The sequence below is a fragment of the Mobula birostris genome, unplaced genomic scaffold, assembly GCF_030028105.1.
Source record: "Mobula birostris isolate sMobBir1 unplaced genomic scaffold, sMobBir1.hap1 scaffold_282, whole genome shotgun sequence".
NCBI lineage: Eukaryota > Metazoa > Chordata > Chondrichthyes > Myliobatiformes > Myliobatidae > Mobula > Mobula birostris.
Window position 1 is genome coordinate 251,402 of NW_027275875.1, and position 15,135 is coordinate 266,536.

The window sequence follows — 15,135 nt, forward strand, 5'->3', positions numbered from 1 at the left end:
CCAGGTCATACCTTCCCCAGAATGATCCATAAATCTGAAATCTTACAACGTGCACCAGTTCTTCAGCCACACATTCACTTGCCAAATCATCCCATTCTTGCCCTCACTGATGCAAGGCCCAGGCAACAATCCAGAGATTATTACCCTTGAAGTATTTATATAATGTTCACTTGATGGCTGGTCACTGGTGACCTCCTACAATGTAGATGGTGGGGGTTTCTAGTAATGTCATACTAGATTCTCTAGGTGGCTAGATTCTCTCTCACTGAAGAGGTCTGGCACTTCGACAGCATGGTTCTTTACTCTAGAACGTAGAACTGTACAGCATAACAGGCCACTCGGCCCACAATGCCTGTGCCCGCCATGCCAATTTAAACAGCATATCACTTCCTCAAAATTCAATCAAATTTATCAGCGTGCAGGCCAATGTTGGCTATTCTTAATAAATCCACACTTTGTCAGGTATGAGTAGAACCTATCTCCAAGAATCTGCTCCAGTAATTTTTCTTCGACTGATGCAAGCCTCACCAGCCTGCATTGTAATTCCCTCATTTGTCTTTTTTTATCCCTTTTTTTAAACAGAGAACCAATACTGGCAATTCTTCAGTCTTTGCTTTTCACTAACGATGATACATAGATCTGTGTCAAGGCACCAGCAATCTTCATATCTTCCATGCAACAGCTAAGCTCTCCTGATGGACAACCATTTTAATTCTACTTCCCATTCACACACTGATGTGTATTCACAGCCTCCTCTACTGCCACATTGAGGCCAGATGCAGACTGAAGGAACAACACCTCATCTTCCATCTTGACAGTCTTCATCTGATTGCATCAACGTTGATTTCTTTAACTTTGGGTAACCACTCCCCTCAGCTCTTCCTCCCTCCTCTCATGCCTTTGTTTTCCCTTAACCCCCTGTCTCCTTTACCACTTCTTTTTCCCCTTTCCCTGCCCTAAAAACTTGCCCATCTTCCTCCCTCTGGTTCCCACCTCTTTCCCTTTATTCCATGACCTGCTGTCCTTACCCATCAGATTCCCCTTGCCTCTTCCACCTACCTCCTCCTAGTTTCTCACATCATTCCCTCTCCAGCCTCCCTCCTCCCACCTTCTCCCCTCACCCACAACCGGCCAGTTCATGTTCCTTCCCCTCCCCTACCCTTTTACCTTGGCTTCTGCCCTCTTCTTTTCCAGACCTGAAGGGTGTTAGCCCGAAACATCGACCATTCATTTCCTTCCACAGATGCTGCCTGACACACTGAGTTCCTCCAGCATTCTCCTCTCTTGCCTCTCTTAATAGCTTGGGTCAGATCCCATTAGGCCCCCAGCACCTACTTCTTGCCCTAGAATGTCGGCATTTCCCCTCCCTGACCTATTCCTTGATGAATATCAATGTGAAGTATTTGTTTAGTACCTTGTCCATTTCCTCGGGCTCCAAGCTGTAAATTTCCTATATTTTAGTGCACTACAGGCATACTGCTGCCTTTACTGATGGAAACATCCCACTTCTGATATAATACAAGGAAGATCATAGATGAAGCAGCCTAGAACAATGTCCTGTTGAACTCCTGCAATGTCCTGGGGCTGAATAGTTGACCTCCAACAACTGCAACAATCCTTCTGACCATGAGATATCCTAACATCTAGAACATTTTCCTTAGATGCCTATTAACTTGAGTTTTACCACCGTTCCTTGCAGCCTCCCTCAGTCAAACACCGTCAATGCCAGTCACCCTCAACTCTGGAATTCAGATATGCAGTCCATATTAGGACCAAGGCTGTGTTGAGGTTGGAGCTGAGTGCTTCTGGCAGGATTCAAGTTGAGCACTGGTGATTTGGTTATTCGTGAGTGAAGGCTGCTTGGTTGCAATATCAGTGATGCATTCCACTCTTTACATTGGGTTCATTTAGATAGATTAGACCTTTGCAGTTTTGCGTGGTTACTTACTAAATATTCGACGTCATCAGATAAATGCTAGCCCTGCAGTGTGCATATCTTCAGTTCAACAGCTGGAATGATGTCTGCATCCAGTGCTCTCAGCCATTTAATGAGATCACATGAAATGAGTGAAATTGACTAAAAACTAGCTTCTGTGATGGTGGGGCTCTCAGGAGGAAGCAAAAATTGATCTATTCGGCACTTCGACTAATAGTTGCAAATGCTTCTGTTTTCCCTTCAGGCTTTTCATGGATAAAACGCTGCAGAAAACTTCCTGTTCATCAGGCTACACCACTTGACTTTCTCAGATCCAGACTAAATACCGGGATAACACGGAATTTCCAGCTTGAGGATTGCAAAATGTTTAGCCACTAATTCGCTCTGCACCAACTACCTCTCCGTTCAAGGCTGAGGTGGACAGCTTTGAGGAAATTGGTGGCTGAAGTGGATGATGCCTAAAAACGGTTTGGTGATGATTTTAATGAATGATGGCTTCCTCTAGTTTCTTACAGACTGCATGTACTGCAGGACATAATGAAAAAATACTGCAATGTTCCCCACACCCAGGCTCTGACACAGAGCTGCAAGATATTCTGCACTCACACGAGTCCAGTGCAAATACCTTCAATAAATGCTGCAAGACGTTCCTTATCTACCAAGCTGTGAGGGCTGTAGTGAATTAATTCGACACAGTTCTTGCCCCAGCCCAACATTCACTTAGCTCTGTGACAGATGCTGAACAAATTCTGCAGGATATTGCTCACTTGCCAGGCACTGCAAGAGATTCTGAATGCATACTGAAGTGTATTCCCCATGCAGCAAGCAATGTAAATAAATAACGGGATATTTCTCACATTTTTCATGAGCTTTTATGAGAGAATGAATGAATTCTACAAGATTATTGCCCCACTTGCCTGACTTGGGAAAAGACAATAAAAATTGCAGGATATTCCCCATTTACCATGTTCAATTGACTGCACACTACAGGACATTTCCCACTCGTTAGGGTCACCTGATGTCCTGAATAAATATTGCGTGATATTTTCCATACATCAGATTAAAAGTCATTGAAACGGCACTGTAAGATTTTCTCTGCACAACAAGGCAGCCGAAGGATACTTGGAATAAAAGCTGCAGGAATCCCTTCTCACCAAGCAATGTGAATGATGGTGAATAAAACTCTTGCAAGATATAACCGTCTCCAAGGGGTCAGCAAGAGACATGAAGATAAGTACTGCTGAACATGGCTCTGCCACCAGGCTCCAAGAGATGCTGGAGTAAAGCTGAGGAACGTGCCCATTATTAGGCTTTGCAAAAATCCCGAAGTTTGAATTTGGCAGGCACTGTGACAAAGCCAAGTGCAGGACAGTCCCCCCTCACTGGAAGCCCTCTTACCGTGAGAAGGTATCGAGGAGTAATCTCACCCCATTAGATTTCAGAAAAAAAAACTCTCAGCCAATATTATAGAAAGTTCCCACTCTGCAAGAAGCTAATAAATTCAAACTGCATCGCCTCAGAATTTAAGCAGATCCTGCCTGGCAGCAAGCAGCAAAATCAAGATGAAATTTAGCAGATGGTGCGCACTGGAAGGTTACATTTGTTCCACACAAATACAAGAAATGACCATCTCCAGCAAGAGAGAGCGGCATTGCCAGGACCCCAAGTCCCTGCTGTCAAGGGTCACTCTGAACTAGAAACTGAAATGGACAGAAGAAACAATAAAGGCTAGGTGTGGTGACAAATCACTCTCTCCTAACCATCCCGTATATGTCCAACATCTCCAAGGCCTGCTGGCTACACTTTGGTATCTTGTCCACTCGTCTGAATCAGTGCAACTCTAACACTGAAAATCTCAACACCACCCCTTTGATAAGCACCCCAAGCGTTCATTCCCTCCATCACCAGCGCAGAGCAGCTACAGTGTGCACCATCTACAATTGCTCTGCAGCTCCTGGCATTCACCCACTCAGAGCACAACACCCCAAACACCGCTGAACACTACCATCAAGATGGAGGAGGGCAGTGGAAACAGGAGATCTCCACCACCTCCAAGTTCCCTAACACTTCAACGGCACTGTGATTTTGCAAAATCTATCACACTTGCTTTATCATCACTCGGTCAATAACCCTAGTACGCTCTACCCATCAATTCTGTAGGCATCCCATTATATGTAAGGAGTGCAGTGATTCAAGAAGCCACCTTTCCAATTCGGGAAAGGCAAAGCTAGCATTTCCTCTGATGCCCGCTCCCATAAGGGACTAACCAAAGAATAGCTCCCACTAACTGTCGTCTTCGAATGCTTCAATAAAGATACAAGTCCTCAGTCAGCAGGATGAATAAATATTGCACACCAACTCCCACAGATCCTGAATAATTAGGGAGACAGTTTCTAAAAATCAAAATAAAAACAGTAGCGAGTATTAGAGACTTCAACACCCAATCAGAAATGAGGATAGCAGAATAGAGGGCCAAACGAAGATAAAAGTTTGACAGCAAGGATCAGTTATAAAAGTTTTATATTGAGATTAGGCCAATGTGACTATGCTGAGAAGTTACTTACAAAAAGCAAATTAGAAACAGTAACTCTAACGTAAATTAGTGCCAGACTTGTAGAAGAGAGACATTGGGGAGGGTCTGAGGATTCACCACATACAATCTCTTCCAAAGGGGGTACCCCAGACTGAGATATCATGGATATCAAGAAGCATGGGATAAGACAAATAAGGGAAGCTTTACGGCAAATACTGAGAACACAAAGCTGCAGAAGATTTTGTGGAGTATAGAAGATACAGAGATGAAAGGAAAAAAGAAAATCAGAAAGGCAAAAGGGTTCTTGAAAAAAATATTTCCAGGTAAAAGGCATGAAAGCCTTTTAGGTTTCACTGTAATTTTGTAAAAGGGAAGATAACAAAAGAAAGACGAGCGCCATTGAGGTCTAAAACGGTAGCTTGAGTGTGTAGGCAGAAGACATACATTATATCTAATTGGAATCATAGTCCTACAGCAGGAATGAGGTCAGCAGGGTAGGTAGTGAGAGACCTTTCCCCTAGCAGAGCAGTTCATAACCAGGGGGTCTGAAGAAAGGAACAAGAGGTTTAGCATGCAGCTGAGGAAGAACGTTTTCTCCCAGAGAATCACTGAAATTTGGACTGCACTGTTGAGGAAGTGGTGGCGGCAGGGATGTCATAACATTTAAGCATTTCACTTGAAATGCCATGGTACAGAAGGCAACAGACTAATTCCTGGAAAATAGGATTAGTTCAGAAAGTTACTCAAGCTAATTATTTGGAAGAGCTTAATATAATCAAATGAAATCAATGATTTCATGAAGGGCAAAGAACATTTGATAAATTTACTTTAAGTTCTTTGAGGACGTAACAAGCAGAATCCACAGAGGAGAACTTGCAGCATGCTGTATTTGGATTTGACAAGGAGTTACTGAAACTCATGCACCAGCCTTGTGGTATTGGAGGAAGAATGCTATCACGGATTGAAAACTGGCTACCAAATAGAAAAAGGAGATTTGCAATAAATCAGATCCTCAAGTCCAGCAACATCCGTGTGAATATTCTCTACACTCATTCAAGTTTTCTGATATTTTTCCTGTAGGTAGGTGACCGGAACTGCACACTGTACTTCAAATCTGACCTCACCTACATCTTATACAACTTCAAACTCAACATCCCAACTTCTGTACTCAATGCCTTGACTTATGAAGGCAAATATGCCAAGACTCAAGATTGTTTAATGTCCGAGCCCACTAAACTGTACCATTGTCTCCTCTGAATATCTGCCAATAACACACAGCATTGTGTGGTGCTTTCTGCGAGTTACTGTGCAGAAATTCAGATCACAGTGCGAAGCCATAAAGCGCAGTGCCTTTGACAATTTATTAACTGCAGTTACAAATCTCCTAATTTGAAATGAGAAAGGAAAGGAGGGGTCACACGATGTTGCCAAAAAAATCAGATCAATGTAAATCTGAAGGCATTTTAGAAGTATATTAAGGGCAAAAGAATAATCTGTGAAAGGGAAGGGCCCATTAGGAACAAAAGAGGCTGACGTAAGAACAGCGTCTTCCCCAATGCTGTCGAAGTTCTGGACCAATCGCCTGTCTTACATTGCCTTCCCTGTGGTGCTGCCATACTCCCATACTCACCTCTCTTAGTTATTCCTTTATTGTCACTTCAGTGTTTCATTCAGTACTACATTACTTTCCGTTGCAATCTTTTCACCATCCTGCTATTTCGTGCTCATCATTGTGTTTAATACTGCCATGTATTGATTACTGCTGGGTAACCATTACCATCATGTATACTCTGTGAACAGACACAAGCAAGGACTGTCATCGCACCCGGTGTATATGTCGATAAACTATTCTGAATCCAAAGAGTCGATCTGTGTGTCTGTATAGGCAGGTCCTACTATTGTCCGTAATCACAAAGGAATTGCACTTTGTAGCTATGGACTCAGTGAAAGGGAAGGTAAATTCCTAGTGCTAGTCTCCATAAATAAAGAGAGGGGACTCAGTGACTTAAAGGGAGATAAATTCTCAGGGACAGATGAGATTTATTCCTGGCGGCTATGGGAGGCAAAGCAAAAGATTGCTGGGGATCTCGCTGAGATTTTTAAATCTTCACTGACCACGAGAAGTACCAGGTAACTGGAGAAAGCAAATTAGCTCCTTTTTCAAAAAGGACAGCAAGGAAGTGGCTGGTACAGACAGATCTGTGTGCCCTGCAGCAGGTTATTGGGCAGGACAGGATTAATGACCACTTGGAAAGGTAGGGACCAATCACAGATAGCCAGCATGGCTTTGGATCCTGTCTGACCAGCTCGGCTGAGTCCTTTGAGGAGGTAACAAAGTGAAGCCAGAGCAGCTGATGTCATTTACATGACCTTGAGGAAAGTCTTTGATAAGATCTCACGTGGGAGATTGATCCAACAGATTGGAGAACAAAGTCAAGTTAATAATCCAGAAATGGCCTGGCAATAGGAGTGTGCTCTGTGATTGAATGCCTGTGACTAACGGAATTCCATGTTGGGAACTCCTGCTGTTTTGTAACATACGTGACTGATTTGATGTGGCTGTGGAAGTGGGAGGCTTGATTAGGAGGTTTGAAGATGACACAAAAACTAGTGGGGTTATTGACTGGGTTGTCTTAGGACACATGGTGATATCGATGTGTTGGTGAAGGGGGCTGAGAAATGCCAGGTGAATGTGAGATGATTCATTTTAAGAATACTAATGATACCCCACAAATAGTAGAGTCCTATGGTGTACAGAGAAACAGAGGGATTTTGGTGTACAAATCCAATGATTCTTGAGCAGCACAAATAGACAACACGGTTACAAAAGCATATGGGATACTAGCCTTCATTAGTCAGAACATTGAACACCAGAGCAAAGAGGTTGTGCATTAGTCAGACCTCAGCATGTGTCCTGCATGCAGTTCTGGTCAGCACACTATAGATGTGATGGCACTGGAGAGGTTGCTATCACATCTATTTATTTTATTGAGATACAACATGGAATAGGCCCTTCTGGCCCTTCGAGCCGTGCTGCCCCGCAATCCCCTGAATTAATCCTAGCCTAAGCACCAGACAATTTTACAATGACCAATTAACCTACAACTGGTTCATCATTAGACTGTGGGAGGAAACCGGAGTACCCAGAGGAAACCCACACAGTCACGAGGGGAATGTACAAACTCCTTACAGGCAGTGGTGGGAATTGAACCCAAGTTGTCAGTACAGTAAAGCATTGTGCTGACCACTGCGCTACCGTGCCATCCTAATTGAAACAGGAAAAAAAACAAAGAAACACAAGCCAATAGAATTCAAAGGTCAACTGAAGGGGTAGCCAATCAGGACCGAGGCAAGTGAATAGGGGGCTATATAAACACAAGCACTCGCAGAGAGAAACACCAACAGCTACACACTGAGGATGTCACCTCAACTGCTGATGAAACGTCTGAAACCACAACATCAGATGGGAAGAAGCTGTTCCTAAAACTTTGAGTATGAGTCTTCAGGTTTGTGTATCTTCTCTTCAATGGTAGTGGGGTAGACTGCAGGCAATTTTACCATATTTCAGAGGGGAATAAAACTAGAGCACATAGGGTTACGGATAAGGGTGAGAGACTTGAGGCTTTCCAACTATAGAGTGGGGAGGACATGGAAGACAAGAGCCTGAGAGAGTGGTGTAAGCAGATTTACTGACTGCACTTAAGAAGGGTCAGGATGAGCACTTGAGTACTACTTTCACCTTCTAGCACTCGTCCCAACCAGGGAAGGCTCTGGGCCAGATGCTGGAGGATAGGATTAATAAAATGAGTACTTTCTGGTCCGTGTGGATATGGTGAGACAAATGGTCTGTTTCTATGATGTATGAGTCCACAACAATGAGGATTCCTGAATTCCAACCATCTACTCAGCATTGGAGATACTTGCGGTACCTAAAACTCCTGCTCTGCAATGTGGGCAGTGGAACTAGTGGTATGTGTTCTCTAAACCAAACGTATCTCAAACCACCCGATTGTCATATTGTAGATGTGACATCCCATGGCTTCTCACTGGACCACAGGAAAGCAGGGATCCATAATAGATGCTGTCAGATGCATCAGGTATCCGAACTCTTTCGTCAACTCAGGAAGGTCTCAGTAATTCCAGAATAACTGGAATATTCCCAGGAGGGGATGCATTGAGATTGTCCCAAGTGTAGCCAATAGCAGGCACACATATGCTATTGATCATTGCTGTCCAGTGATCAGCCTGTGTTTTGGACCTGTCTCACTGATGCCATCTGCTGTTTAACCACTAATAAAGCGTTCTTTTCTCATTGTCACTTTCCTGAAAAGTCCTGCAATACTCACTCACTTGCAGGTTTTAATATAAGGGAACAAACAAAAGCTATCAAACAAAACTTTAAAACGGGAAACATTTCATTGCCATACCCTTCGTTCCCACATCTTGCTGGAGACTTCAATCAATTGCAATTTTGCTTGACTGTGCTTCTTGCTGAAGCCAGTTCACCTCCCATCTGCTTTTCAGGGGTTGAGTAGGATCAGAGCTTTTTGTACTTTTTCATCTTCTGGTCTGGTCTCGATTGCTAGACTTTCCTGGCAATAATGGACAACCGTTACCCGTACCTGTGATCTTCTTCTTCTTTTGTCTCTCAACCTGCTTCTTATGTTTATTTTTTTACAGCGCATTAACCATATGTTCAGGTAATGAAGGCCCATGGCCACATGCAGGAAACCCACATGGTCACAGGGAAATGTACAAATATCTTACAGACAGCGGAGGAATTGAACTAGGGTTACAGACACTGCAATAGCATTACACCTGCCACTAAGCTACCTTTCTTCGCTAGGCTTGTAACTCAGGGTTCAGGGCTGCATCTTCTGACAACTATCCCAACCAAACCACCCCCAGTTGATTCACTCCTGTTGTTTGCACAGTTCCACCATATGTTCAGGTAATGAAGGCCCATGGCCACATGCAGGAATATCTATTCAAAATTGCGTGGACTGCACTGCCAGCAAAGGAGGTAGAGGCAGATACAATAGGGTCTTTTAAGAGACTCTTAGATAGGTACATGGAACTTAGAAGAACAGAGGGCTATGCGGTAGGGAAATTCTAGGCAGTTTCTAGAGTAGATTACATGGTCAGCACAACATTGTGGGCCAAAGGGCCTGTAATGTGCTGCAGATTTCTATGTTCTATGTTTTATGTAACCGCTGACCAGAAATTTAATTCAATCTGCCAAAGGGAAGGCGGCAAAAGTACTGCAGAGTCGCCTCTGATTAATAACTCAACATGTGATTCCCCAAAGTGTTTTAACACAGAACATTGAGGACATAACATAGAACAGTACAGCACAATACAAGCCTTTCACCAAACCTGTTGTGCCAACCTTTTAACCTACTCTAAGATCAATACAACTCTTCCCTCTTACGCAGTCCTCTAGCTTTCTTTAATTCTCGTGCCCATCTAAGGGTCACTTAAAAGCCCCTAATGTATCTGCCCCTACTCCCACCTTTGGCAGACCATTCCACACATAAAGTTTGCAGATGACATGAAGGTTGGTATCATGGATACTGTAGAAAGTTATCATAGGTTACAATGGGATGTAACCCTCTGTGTAAAGAAACACTTGTTCTGTCATCCACCCTATATTTTCCTCCAATCACCTTAAAATCCCCTCATAATAACAAATTCTCTCTTGGGAAAATGTATTTGACACCTCTATCAAGCCAGCTCTGATCCTCCTTCACTCCAAAGAGGAAAGCCCTAGTTCGCTCAACCTAGCCTCATTTAGCATGCTCTCTGATCCGGGCAGCATCCTGGTAAATCTCCTCTACACTCTCTCCAAATCTTCCACATCCTTCCTATACTGAGGAGACTAGAACTGAACACAATTCTCCAAGTGTAGTCTACAGAGCTACAACATGGCTCTTGAACTCAATCCTTCCAATAATGAGGCCAACACACCATATGCCTTCTTAACCACCCTATCAACTTGCATGGCAACTTTGAGGGATCTATGGTCCTGGATCCCAAGATTCTTGTGCTTCTCCACACTCCTAAGAATCCTACCATTAACTTTATATTCTGCTTTCAGGTTTAACCTTCCAAAGTGCATCACTTCAGTTTTCCAGAATGAACTCCATCTACCACTTCCCAGCCGAGCTCTGCCTCCTATCAACATCCCACTGTAACCTTTCTACAGTATCCATGACATCAACCTTCATGTCATCTGCAAACTTACTAACCATTTCCTCAATCAAGTCATCTATTAAAAGAACAAAGAGCAGGATCCCAGAATAGATCCCTGCAGAACATCGCTGTTCACAGATCCCCAAGCAGAATACACTCTATCTCCTACCACCCTCTGTCTTCCGTGGGCAAGCCGATTCTGAATCCACACAGCAAAGTTTGGTTCACTCTTTCCCTGTCTCAGTGGGACAAACTTGTATGGCCTCTCCTCCACTTACTCTGTCTACATATTGTGACAGGAATCCACCATTTTACACCTTTCCAAAATCTACCATCCAATCTTATCCTCAGTGTTTTTGTTTCTATTGGGGACGTTGATAGCATAGTCACAATAGTGATTGCTCCCTTCCTGTTCCTGACTTCCACCCCATTAATACTGACTCAGTAGACTATCCCTCCATAATGTTCTCCCTTTCTGGAGCCCTGATTACCTCCCTCCCTGCCCCTTGTGAAACATCTCAACCATGGAACATCCATGCTCTAGGTTCATCAGCCTTGTTCCTGATCCTTCATGAATTAAAGTAGACACATTTCAACCCATCCAACTGCCTATCCTTCTTCACAGTCTCTCTGTACATTGTATCTACCTGCATACCAACTGCCCATCCTCTCACCTGTCACTCTGGCTCTCATCCCTTGCCACCCTTAGTTTCAATTCTCCCTAACAGTTCTAAAAAACCTGCCCCCTCAAGTTCAGGTTTAACCCGCCACTTTTGTAGAGGCCATATCTTCCCCAGAAAAGATCCCAATAATCCACAAATCTGAAACCCTATCCTCTGCACCAATTCCTCAGCCACACATCCAACTGCCATGTTCTTACCCTCACTGGCACATGGCACAGGCAGCAATCCAGAGATTATTGCCCTTGTTGTCTGGCTTTCTAGCTACTGACTAACTCCCTATGTTCTCTCTTCAGGACATCATCCCTTTTACTACTTATATCATTGGTACTAATACAGTGCCTACGAAAAGTATTCACCCCCCCAGATGTTTTTATGTTTTATTGTTTTACAACATTGAATCATAGTGGATTTAATTTGGCTTTTTTGACAATGATCAACAGAAAAAGACTCTTTGAGGTCCAAGTAAAAACAGATTTCTACAAAGTGATCTAAATTAATTACAAATATAAAATACAAAATAATTGACTGCATAAGTATTCACCCCCTTTAATATGACACACCAAGTCATCACTGGTGCAGCCAATTGGTTTTAAAAGTAACATAACTAGTTAAATGGAGATCTATTTTTGGGGACCTGTGTGTTTCAATTGACTATAGTAAAAATAGACCTGTATCTGGAAAATCCAACTGCTGGTGAGTCAGTGTCCTGGCAAAAACTACACCATGGAAACAAAAGAACACTCCAAGCAACTCCGCAAAAAGGGCTATTGAAAAGCACAAGTCAGGAGATGGATACAAGAAAATTTCCAAGTCACTGAATATCCCTTGTAATACAGCTAAGTCAATCATCAAGAAATGGAAAGAATATGGCACAGCTGTAAATCTGCCTAGAGCAGGCAGTCCTCAAAAACTGAGTGATTCTGCAAGGGGACTAGTGAGGGAGGCCACCAAGAAACCTATGACAATTCTGGAGGAGCTACAAGCTTCAGAGGCTGAGGTGGGAGAGACTGCACATACAACTGTTGCCCGGGTGCTTCACCAGTCACAGCTTTATGGAAGAGTGGCGAAGAGAAAGCCGCTGTTGAAAAAAACTCACATGAAATCTCACCTAGAGTTTGCCAGAAGGCATTTAAGTGACTCTGAAGTCAGCTGGAAGAAGGTTCTATGGTCTCATGAAACCAAAACTGAGCTTCTTGGCCATCAGACTAAATGCTATGTTTAGCATAAACCAAACACCACACATAATCAAAAGCACACCTTCCCTACCATGAAGCAAGGTGGTGGCTGCATCATGCTGTGGGGTTGCTTCACTGCAGCAGGCCCTGGAAGACTTGTGAAGGTAGAGGATAAAATGAATGCAGCAAAATGCAGGGAAATCCTGGAGGAAAACCTGATGCAGTCTGCAAGAGAACAGTGACTTGACAGAAGATTTGTTTTCCAGCAAAACAATGACTCCAAGCATAAAGTCAAAACTACACAGGAATGGGCTAAAAACAACAAAGTTAATGTCCTGGAGTGGCCAAGTCAGAGTCCAGACCTGAATCCAACTAAGAAGTTGTGGCTGGCTTTGAAAAGATGTGATCAGTCATGATCCCTATGCAATCTGACAGAACTTGAGCAGTTTTGTAAAGAAGAATGGGGAAAAATTGCAGTGTCCAAATGTACAAAGCTGATAGAGACCTATCCACACAGACCCAAGGCTGTAATTGCTGCCAAAGGTGCATCTACTAAATACTGACTTGAAGGGGGTGAATAATTATGCAATCAATTATTTGGTGTTTTATATGTGTAATTAATTTATATCAGTTTGTAGAGATCTGTTTTCACTTTGACACGAAAGAATCTTTTTCCATTGATCACTGTCAAAAAAGCCAAATTAAATCCACTGTGATTCAATGTTGTAAAACAATAAAACAGGAAAACTTCCAAGGGGAAGGAATAGTTTTTATAGCCACTGTATGAATCATGACTTTCGGCTGCTCATACTCCCCCTTAAGAATGCTCTGAACCCGATCTAAGATTGACCCTGACACCTGGGAGGCAACATACCATCTGGGAGTCTCTTTCGTACCCACACAGTCTCCTGCCTGTTTCTCTAACTATTGAATCTCCTGTCTCCACCACTCTCCTCTCCTCACCCCTTCCTTTCTGAACTATGGACCCACACACTGCCAGAGGCCTGGTTGTCCCCTCATCAGTATCCTAAGTGGGATTTTTGTTATTGAGGGGAACAGCCAACGAGGTACTCTGCACTGCCTGCCTATTGCCCTTACCTCTCCCGACAGTCATCCAGCTAACTGCCTTCTGCAGCTAAGGTGTAACTATCTCCCTTTAGCTCCTATCCGCCACCTCTTCATTCTCCCGAATGAGCTGAAGGTCATCCTACTCAGCTCAGTTCTCTAACGTGGTCTGTAAGGAGCTGCATCTAAATGCACTTCTCGCAGATGTAACAATCAGGGATACTGTACTTCATTCTCGTTACTCTAGCTAGGCACTAATAAAGAAGAGAAACCCTAGCTGCTGCCTCTTCTCCATAGCCTCTTGAGCCAAAGCCTCAGTTCCCCACTCCAACTCTGTCCACTCCAACGATGTCTGGTCCCATAACAGCTGCTCTGCTGAAACATAACTTTTTTGACCCTTGCAAAGTGCCTAATAACCCAAACAATCTCAAATTCTGCAGAAAATTCCGACAGAGCCCACTCCTTTTTTAAAATATGGAGCATATTTTCCACAACTAACTGTCCCGCAATTTCAAGCTCTGCTGAAAGTCCCAAACAGGCCCTGATTGCTTTTTAAATTTGTTGATACTCTCCATAAGTATCTGTCCCATGATCTCAAGCTTCACAGAAAGTCCCGACTGGCTGCACTCACCGTTTAAGTCCATCAGAACTCTCCACAAGTCACTGTCCCATGATCTCAAACTCCACAGAAAGACCAAACAGGCACCACTTGCTCTGTAAATCTGGCACACACTCTGCACAAGAAACTGTCCCACAGTCTCAAGCTTAGCATAAAGTTTTAAACAGGTAAAATGCACAAATGGTGGAATGCCCTCCACTTGCCTGACTGAGTGCAGAATTGACAATTCTCAATGTTTAATACTCTCCAGGATAAAATAGTCCATTCGAAGCCAAGCCTCTACCTGGAACAGCCACTCTCTCCAGCAGTGGCATATACTGGTTGCAGTGTGAGCAATGACAAGATGAGCTTCTGCAAGCCAGCAAGTGGTCTTGGTTTTCTTCAATAGTATTAGAATAAAGGCAGCAGACTCACAGGAAGAACATCCACCAGTTTCCCTTCCAAGGCACAGGCACATCTGACACAGCATTCATTCATTGTCAGTAGGCACAGAGACGCCAGTAGTCCAAAGAGCCTCTCTACCAACTGCTGAAAGGTAATGAATCTTGGTCTTGCCAATGTGGCTCACTTCACATACATAAGTGAAAAAAAGACTGAGAATTTCATGGCATCTAGACTAAACAACTTACTCAATTCAGCTCTGGACACTTGCATTCGACAAATTTTCCCACTAGGACTGGGGCCATCCACACAGCATTGGCACGTACCTTTGTAATGGCCAGTCCTTCCTGAGCCAGATATTCATGCAGCTCCGTTGCGAGAGTGTTAATTGGCACGGCATCGACTGTTCTTGCTGGGAAGCTGTTCCACATATCCAGTACTCTGGGGGAAAATCAAAATTTAATAGGTTTTCCTTAAAAAAACACAATTTTAACACTACTGATGTAGTCGGTGCAGTCTTATAAAACCCATACTCAAGGTTATTGATAGTA